The 10,215-nt window shown below is 36.6% G+C and overlaps 1 protein-coding gene across 1 annotated transcript in view; it reads left to right on the forward strand.

Moving 5' to 3' along the window:
• The window catches only part of fam168b (family with sequence similarity 168 member B), a 46,735-nt gene extending 40,910 nt beyond the window's left edge, over window positions 1-5,825 (forward strand). Inside the window, exon 7 of the mRNA XM_060834913.1 lies at window positions 538-5,825. The gene's annotated coding sequence lies outside the window, so the exon portion shown is untranslated. The remainder of the gene's footprint in view (window positions 1-537) is intronic.
• Window positions 5,826-10,215: the final 4,390 nt, after the last annotated feature.

Genomic DNA, 10,215 nt, shown 5'->3' on the forward strand with positions numbered 1-10,215 from the left:
TTGGAATACAGATCAATTGATGTACAGGAAAAATAATTGTTTGCCAGTGAGACAAGAGTGTTTACACAGAAAATCTATTTGTTGGTATCTCTATTTTGTATTTACTGACACAGTCTTACAACTAAAATGTAATCTTGACATTTTCATTACTTAAGATACTTGTGATGTTTCCTGATTTAGTTAACTCTTGACTCTCTATGGTTTGGACTATTGACCAGATTTGTTCACTGGGAAGTTAAAGCTTTTGTTTATACCAGTGTGCCCTGCTTTTACTGTTAGAGCACACGTATGATTAATGAGGAAAGATAAATCCATGTTTTCTCAAAGTCTTGCACAGAATAGTTAAATGAGAGTCACCATACTCGGAATTAGTAGGATTTCAAATAAATCAAGCTCTGAACATTTTTCAGTAAGCGCTTAATGTATAGCTTGTTGTAAGGCAGCTTCTGTGTTCAGTGGTTGTGGTTCATTTTGACTTGGGCACTGAAATAGAATTATTTGCAATTAAGTTCTTTCTTAAAAACATCTCTTTCACAGGTTGAAAGGTGGGAGATATGCAATCAAACAAGTCTTAACACTTGGTGCTGAATCCCACATGTCTCCAACCAGGATCCTTCCTTCCAGCACATCAATGCTCTCAACACTTGCCAAACACTACCAAAAAAATTCTTGGAAGATTATCATGGCTGCATATCTTGCATCTTGGAACTCAGCAGTACTCAAGTCTTAACAGCAAAACCTGTTTTGTGGACTGTCTTGCAATTTTATAGATTACACGAAAGGGAGTATAAGCATATTTGGATTCATATCTAGTTCAATGCATGTTACAAAATGCTTGCTCAAGTCTACCTGCAATGACTAATGCAAACCATCATATGCAAAATCCAAAGGAACTGAGGTTCAAAAATATTTTGCAACTTAATTTCAATAATGCAGAGTTTTATTGTATGTAATGTTTTAAACAAAGAGTTGTGCAAGTGAATTTATGGAGCTCACCAGAATACAAAGCTTCTGGCTGATCTGTTGGACTGGAATTTTTTTAATGGGAGCAGTTAAAATTTCTTTAGCCAGATTATTAATTTGCATTTACAGCACAGCACCTGGAGGTGGTGTTCAGGTAGGCACGAAATGGAACCTACAGGTGTTGTCTTGACAGTCATTTTTTTTCCATTTTTAAACGATATTAGATTCAGTGTGACATTAGAGAAAAAGGCAGCATTAGAGATTAAAATGAGACAAATGGAGCAAATGTGCAGGCATATTTTAAACACATCTGGAACAGCTGGTAGGGGAAATAGAAGTATTTTTCTATTCTTTGATTTAATATTGCAGTATCATTATAAATGCCTCTGACTTAAAATCATGACATTTGATGGTTTTTAGCCTTTTAATTTGGTAACTTTTTTTCCGTGTGACAAGTTTTCCCATTAGTTATTGTCAAATGCAAATCACTGATTATCATCTTGGTCAATAGATAGTATAAAATACAATTTTTTTCATATCTGTCTCCTCAAGTTATAGGCCTCATTTCTTTTAAGTGTTGGCACAATATTGGCAACTATGTTTATCAAGTTCACATAATTTTTGTCACAGTCTCATTTGATTTGTTCCAGGCTGTGTATCACATAGGATGACTTCATTAGTCAAGCAGAGTTGAATAACATTTTGAAGGCATTTATGACTAATGCTTCTGAATATTTAAACTGTAGTATGAAACCAAAGGAGGTAAATTTCTTAATGTTGGTTTGGAAATCTGTCCGTTACATGATCCCATAATTTTCATTGGATTTTCATAGGAGTTGTTGGTTTTGCAACAGTCATGTTTGAATTGAACAACAGACTGCAACTGTCAGAAAACATCTGCTTATTAACTGAAGAAAAGGCAGATCCCCTTTATACTGCATATATTAGCTTTCTCCCCAATCTCTACATGCAATTCAATGAGCAATAACTCTTCTTAGTCCCAATGACCTGGGTAATGCCATTCTTGAGCTTATTGTCAGAAGATACAAGTGAATAGTGTAGGCTGACTTATCTTTCAGCTTTACCTATTGGGCTTATTGCCTTACCCAATCAGCTTGACTAAGAGCCAGACCTCACTGCATTGGATGAGGAATTACAGGGAAAATGAAACTTGAAAATCTTGAATTATGATATCCAATGTAAAAATACTGAGTTCCACTTGCATACTTTTTTCAGTTGTTATTTCCTGTTCAAAACAAATCAATAATGCAAGTCTGAAAGGTCAAATGGATGAACTAACCACTCCTTGTGTTTATAATGGCCAGGAATCTCTTCAGTTCTTTGATGTTTCAAAGCCCCTAAGCACTGCATAATAATTTCAATGCAAAATTTTTTGTGACAGTAAGAAACTAATTGATAAAATTGAGTAAGATCTCGTCCGTGTCAATATCCAGTCCCTCTTGGAGATTGATAATACACAAAGCCTTCAATTACCATGCAAGTTAATTACAGAAATGACAGTTAATCTGTGATGAAATCTAATTGTGTCTGTGCACTAGGGTTGTCTAGCAGTGTGGCTGAGAGCATTCAGCTGTCCTCCTGGTTGTGCTTGTGATATAAGTAATGCAGGGGAGTATTTTGGATTGCTTCTGGCACCATACATGATGCAAGAGGATCCAACTTCTTGAGTTAGTTTTTATTTCTAGACTTGTCAAATTTTACCTGAATTAGCACAAATTGAGGAAAGTAGTTGTGGACACCATTGAACAACTTATTTTAATGTAGAGGAATTAGTCAGTTTAATGAATTGAAATTGTTTTTGATAGTAGCTAGCAAAGAAATAGTCAAGGGGAACAAGCACATAACTTTTAGAACTCGTAAATTTCCTATTCCATTTTTCTATATTGAACTTTTATAATGGATTTAGCATGTATGTTAATTTCATTTTAAAATACTTCCACGACCAATTTCTTAACCCGTTTTTGGATAGCCAGCAGCAATGCTACTGGGAATGTAATGAAAAAGACATTTAACTTTAAAAAAAATGGAGCAGTATGAAATTACTGGGTTGTTTATTGAACATGAATTCAAGTTTTAATATATCTGATTGCACTCACTGCCGTTTGTGTGCCAAGTGCAGTAGTTTTGCGAGAGGTTTCACTGATAGTGGTGTCCTGCAGGCCTACAGAGTAACTAGGTTTCAGAAAAGCAATGCGTGTTTGAACAGGTATTTCTAAGGTTACCTTTTATAAATCCTGCATTAAAATTACATGATCAAGGAGGGAGTTTAAAATTGTGTTCATAAACATTTCATTCCTTTTGGAGAGTGAATTGAGTTAGGTAATGAATTCTTCACTTGTGTTCTAAGTAAAGTTGTGTGATGTTACATCGGTCAGGGTTTGTTTTTTGATCTAGTATTGACAGGGTTTGGAAACTTTTGAGATACTTCGCACTATAATATGGTTTTTCATTCTATAAACATGCATCATTACAGACTACATCAACCTTCTAAAAGATTCTCAAAAAGTACAAAGATTCCAATTTTGACTAATAAAAATTTATTACACTATGTAAATTTTAAAGGAAAAGTGTAATTGATAGTTCCTTTAAAGATTTATAAGTTGCCAATAAGGGCTTAGAATGAAACAAAAATTGAACATAAATAGCTAACCTATAATTAACACTGTACACTGGATTAATATGATTTCCTTTAATTTCCTTATTTTTAACCTTTTCTTTCTTTTTACATCCTTCTCAGTGCTTCACCTCACCTGCTATGGTGTAATGTATGCTGAAATATTTTCTATCGTGGCATCAGTGTGGACTTTGTAACTGAGTGCAGCATGGAAATTTTCTTGTTCAGTGTGGTTTTTCAAATATGCAGCCCTTGCATCTTGATCACTTGGCATCAGTTGTGCTTCTGTAGTACTGCTGCATTACAGAAGTTAGTGGCTAATCAAATAATGAAGGCTAAATCCATAGTGCACAGCTGCTGAGACAGCATTTAGCTTATACAATTCCTTTTCTTTCGATGTATGTTTCAAGGAGAAAATAATGGGTAGTGAGAAGAAGAAAAATCAACCATGGAAGCCTGCCATGGACAATGTTTAATATAGAGCACTGTTTAAATCTGGGAGTTTCTTCATGTTACACTGCTGTACATGCACTCATTTGAAATAATGCAGTTTATGTTAAGTTTTAAATTTAGTTGCTTTTTGTATTTAAAAAAAACTTGGTAGACCAAATTATGCTTTGTTGCACAAATTTTGACAGAACACTCATTTGGTGCTTTGGCCATTCTTTAGTGTTCATACTGGTTACTTTTGGCATTTCAAGTCGTTCCTTGGGATGATTTTAGTGTTGTTTCATAAAGTGGGTGGAAGAGAATCCAAAATTTCAGTCTCTTAACATCCAGAAACTTTTGGGTGCCCAAGTTTGAAATTTGCGAATGGCCATCCAACTTTCTGCACTTTGGATTGGGAGACATTCAAGTTAATTCTGAGCTGTTGTTGCATTGTTGAAGGAACATGCATGCTTGGCATACTAATTCTATTTGTTCTCTCAAACATTCTGGTTTGAAGAAGGTATTGAACTGATTTATAGAATTACATGAGGGATAAAATATACTGCAAGATCTGTAGCCTCATGCAATTTTGAGACATGGAAATATTCTAAAGCATTTGTCAAAGCTGTTTGGGGTAACACATATGCTCAGGGACAGATTGAGAATGACCACCTTGTGTTGAGCTAAAGATTGTGTATTTTACCATGGTTCATGAATACTGTATGTCATTGAAGTGTAATTTCTATTTAACCTAACACCTCAGCAATTCTCACACTCAAATTGGGTGTGTTCCTTCAATGCAATTCAGTGTTCAACTGAAGTACTTTACAGTTAAATACTCGTTTTAAATATTGGGTTGAGGCAAAAGAAGAGCCGTATAATAAATATTAGTAATCAGTACGGATCTTTGGGGAAAATGTCTCTTCATACGTTGTATATGTTTGCATGGTCTTTCTCAGCAGTTTATAACTGGATTGACTAACCCTTCAAATGTTGAATCCCAGCCAAGCAATGAAATGCTGTTTTTTCTAACCATTCTTTTTATTGGATGTAGAGGTTCTGCTTTCCCCCCTCCTTTTGCATTAAAAGCATTTATGGGAAGCAAACACCAATTAGAATTTAAAGATCATTTAAAAAAACAAAATATAAAGGAGCTACCATCTGTTCTCAGACTCTTCAACCTAATCCTGACCCCCTCCCCAGCTTGCATTCTTATCAGACTTGGTGTGATTCAGTGTACACAGCTGCTCAGCAGTAGTCTAGGTGGATGTAATCTGAACTATTTCCCCGTTCTAATTTTTTAAAAAAGTTGGGATTTGAATAGCAGCATCTTACAGAATGAGTAGATTGTGTTTGGTGTGCAGTGTAGTGCTGTATGACAGCTTTTCTGTTCAAAATAAAATGAGCATATGCAACACATAGGCACAGCAGAATCACCCCAGTGAGAGTTACGTACATTTTTGTTAGAGGCACACTTTTTAAAAAAATTGACTTTCAAACACTATGCTTAATAAAAAGAATATTATTTTGGTACTTATTTAGTCTCAGTCAGTGTCGTCTTCCGGAAATTAGTTATAAAGCACCGTTTTACATTGGATAACATAAACCAGAAATTCTGACAATTCCTTTCTGAGCCAGTTCAATTATGTGTAAATTCATACATTGTTATTTTTTTAAAAGCAATCTGACAAGTAGATGAGCTCAGATTTAAAAAGAAACTTCAAGGCATGTTTATTGTAACAAGAATTGTTATGTATTAATACTTAAGTTTTCAATAAAGATTGACTTGTGTTGCTTACTTTGTGTTGTGAAGTTACTTGTGCTTTAATCCAGAGAACTGATTTACCTGCCAATATATTGTATTTAAAGTTTGATTCAAGATAAATTTGTGCCAGCATTAGGGGAAGTGTTCTTTTTCACGCACAGGATTTGAACGTCAAAGCCTGGGCCAGCATTTGTTACCTATTCCTAATTGCCCTTAAAAGGTTAGTGGTGAGCTGCCTCCTTAAGAGTTATCCAGACATGAAACATTAGCTTGCTCTCTCTATGGATGGTGCCTGACCCACTGTGATTTCCAGCATTTGTTATTTTCAGTACAGATTCCAGCATCTGCAGTAATTTGTTCCTACTTGTTGCTACAGTCTCTGGTATACATACACTTACAGTGCTGTTAGCCTGGAAATAGTAGGAGTTTGACGCAGTAATGTTGATGGAACAGAGGTATTCTACTAACTCAGGGTAGTATGTGATATGTTGGGGACTTGCAGGTGGCATTTAGTGTAGTTTCAGTCTCGAGGCTTAATTACTGATTAGTCTTTGCTGTAAATACAGTTGACTCGAAATTTTGCTCCACCATCAGCTCATTGGCTGAAACACTGGCCAACAGACTACTGCGTTCTTCTCTCCTGGGGATCAACAACAGATTATTTTATTCTGAACTTATCAATTCTGAGGCAGTGCTTATGTAAATGTGTCTAAACTGTTAAACCAATTCAGAAGATGGTAATGGACCATAGGCTTTATTCTCATTGCAATATATGTAATCTTGTGGAAGAGAACTTTCCACAATTGCAGCCATCGTTTATAATGGAATACCAACTGAAGTATATGCATGTTGCTGAAAAGCAGCTAGAATTCTTAGAAATATTTTGTTGCTTAAATTGTTAGCCTGACACCAACTGCTGCTTTACGTTTCCCTGCGCAATTTGAACAATCCTAACTACACCATGTATTGGCCCATCACACACAATATTATCAATGTTAAAAACTACTTTAGTATTAAACTATTCTTTCTTCTCTACCCTGCAACAATTAGCTCAATCAATGTATAGCCATCAAACCTCAAGTGAAATAAAAGCTGACTGGGCAGAATTTATATAACAGCAAAGATAACAAAATATTAATGGACAGAAAAAGCTCGCCAGAAATATAACATCAAAAGTTTTTAATAACTATTTAAATAAGCTTAATCAAAATAGTGGTTGATCCTACATACCATAAAATCCATCTAGGGAATTAATAGTTGTGATTAACAAGAAATATTGGATGAAGTGAAAAGGTATTTTCCCGACTTCACTACAGAGAATACAAAACATCCCAAAAGTAGCAATTAATCAGGAAATGGAAAGAAGGAATGAAGAAAATTACAATCATCAGAGAAGATGGTCTCAACTGGGGACTTTTTCAATGACAGTTTCGATATGTTTACTTTGTGATCTGTTATATTGCTAACAAGAGGGATTGATATTATTAACAAAGGACAATTTAAGACCTGACAACAATGTTGCCGGAAAAGCTCCATCAGGTAATGTAACTTCGAAATAATTTAGATAAATATGAGGTGCTGCATTTTGGAAAGGCAAATTAGGGCAGAGACCCTGGAGTGTAGGTTCATAGTCCCTTGAAAATGGACTTGCAGGTAGACAGGTTAGTGAAGAACGCATTTGGTATACTTGCCTTTATTGGTCAGAGCATTGAGTATACAAAAGGGGACGTCATGTTGCGGCCGTACAGGACATTGGTTAGGTCACTTTTGGAATATTGCGTGCAATTCTGCTCTCCATGCTATGGCGAAGGATGTTGTGAAACTTGAAAGGGTTCAGAAAAAAAATTTACAAGGATGTTGCAAGCTTTTGAAGGTTTCAGTTATAGGGAGAGGCTGAATAGGCTGGGGCTGTTTTCCGTGGAGCATTGGAGACTGAGGGGTGGCCTTATAGATGTTTATTAAATCATGAAGAACATGGACAGGCTAAATAGATAAGGTATTTTCCCTGGAGTGGGGGAGTCCACAACTAGCGGACATTGATTTAGGGTGAGAAGGGAAAGATATAAAAGGGACGGTGCATATATGGAATAAGCTTTTAGAGGAAGTGATGGCAGGTACAATTACAACATTTAAAAGGCATCTGAATGAGCATATGAATAGGAACGACATAGAGGGATAGCGCCAAGTGCTGGCAAATGGGACGAGGTTAATTTAGGATATCTGGTCGGCATGGTCTGTTTCCATGTTATACATCTCTCTGACTCTAAGTGGTGCAGAGTAAACTGTTGGCGCAATGGCTAACAAGCATCTAAATCCTGCTGGACTTTATCCCAAAGTCTTACGGGCTAGTGAGATAATGAGATGATTTCAATTATCTAAATTGAAATTAGTGGGCGGCACGGTGGCACAGTGGTTAGCACTGCTGCCTCACAGCGCCTGAGACCCGGGTTCAATTCCTGACTCAGGCGACTGAGTCTGTGTGGGTTTCCTCCGGGTGCTCCGGTTTCCTCCCACAGTCCAAAGATGTGCGGGTCAGGTGAATTGGCCATGCTAAATTGCCCGTAGTGTTAGGTAGGGGTAAGTGTAGGGGTATGGGTGGGTTGCGCTTCGGCAGGTCGGTGTGGACTTGTTGGCCCGAAGAGCCTCTTTCCACACTGTAAGTCTAATCTAATCTAAATCTCCCTTGATTCAGGGATTGTCCGTGAATCACGAGCTTATGCTGCTATTCAGATGCTGCCTGACTGGCTGTGCTTTTCAGCACCACACGTTTTGGCCCTATTTTGTTGGAGGATAGTAAATTTAACTCCATCATTCAAAAGAAGGGAAGTCTGAAAGCAAGGAACTGGTTAGCTTAATGTCAGTCACCGGGAGAAGTTTAGAAACATTAAAGATGTTATAGCAGGGCATCTAGATAAGTTCAAGGTAATTGAGCAAAGTCAGAATGGTTTTGTGAAGGGGGAATAATGTTTTTTTTTGTATAGGAGTTCTTTGAGTAAATAATACATGCCATGGATAAAGGGAAAAGTGTAGGTAGACTATACTTTGATTTCTAGAAGGTATTTGTTAAGGTCCCACTTAAAACATCATTAAAGGAAATAATAGCTCGTGTTGTAAGAGGTGGTATATTGAACGGATAAAAGATTAGCTGGCTAACAGTGGAAAATAAATTGGTATTTTACAGGTTGGCAACATACAACAAGTAATGTGTCACAAATCAGTGCTGTTACCTCAACTGTTTCCAATTTGAATAAATGACTTGGATGAAGGGATTAAAGATGTAGTTGCCAAATTTGCTGTGAACGGTAAGTAGGAAAAAGGATGTGGAATTACAAAAAGAAAATTGGCGGGTTAAGTATGCAAAAGGATTATGCAAATGGAATTTGTGGGAAAATGTGAAATTGTCCATTTTTGGAACCCTCAAAAGGTGGTGGAAGCATAATATTGAATATTTTTAAGGACAATTTTCCAGGGAGAATAAAGACGTACAAGTTATGTAAGGTTTGAGAGATTACAGAGCTTGTGATGTGGCGAGAAGGTGTACTCATGTATGATTTTCAAAATGTTAGTGTGCAGGTACTACAAGCAATTAGGAAAACCAATAGAATGTTATGCATCAGTTATACAGAGCACTGGTCAGATCACATCTGGAGTACTGTACAGTATTGGTCACCTTATTGACGAAAGAAAATGGATATGTTAGAGGCATTTCAGTGGAGGTTTACTGGACTAATACTTGGAATGCAGGGGGCTAGGTGTGCATTGTCAAATGTACAAAGGTTGGACAGGCTAGGCTTGTATTGGCTAGAGTTTGGGAAGAATAAGAGATCACTTATTTGAAGCACACAGCAGCCTAAAGGGTCTTGACAGGGTAAATGTGGAGAGGATGTTTCCTTTTATGCAATAAAGATTGCATTATTTTTCTCTGAGGATCGTGAGTCTTTGGAACTCTTCCTCAAAAGGTTGTGGAAGCAGAATGTTGAATTTTTTTTAAGGCAGATTAATTCTTATAGGCAAGGGATTGATAAATGATCAGGGCCAAACTTCTGTAATAGCTACGACGTCCCAGTATTATGTTCCCATACATTCCATGAGTTCATCAGCTTTACCTCTAAAACCCTTACATTGAAATAAATGCAGTTTAATTCTTCAACGTTACTTTATACTCTCACTTGCTGTGGTCTATTTTTTCTAAATATCTTGCTTTTTTTTCTGATTTAGAACTATCCTCATCTTTCTTTGTATTTTCTTTGTTAGTTAGAAGGCCCCCAACCCTCCCTCTCAAAAGTTTTCAGGCTCCCAAAACAGAACTAACAAGTATTCCTGTCAGGATCTTGGTTCCTTCTCAGGTCAGGTAGAACCCATTCATTTTGAACAGGTCTTTCCTAGAAGAGATCACAATTATTCAAGAAACTGAGTCCGTGCA

This window comes from Hemiscyllium ocellatum, chromosome 13 (genome assembly GCF_020745735.1).
Source record: "Hemiscyllium ocellatum isolate sHemOce1 chromosome 13, sHemOce1.pat.X.cur, whole genome shotgun sequence".
In the NCBI taxonomy this organism is placed as follows: domain Eukaryota; kingdom Metazoa; phylum Chordata; class Chondrichthyes; order Orectolobiformes; family Hemiscylliidae; genus Hemiscyllium; species Hemiscyllium ocellatum.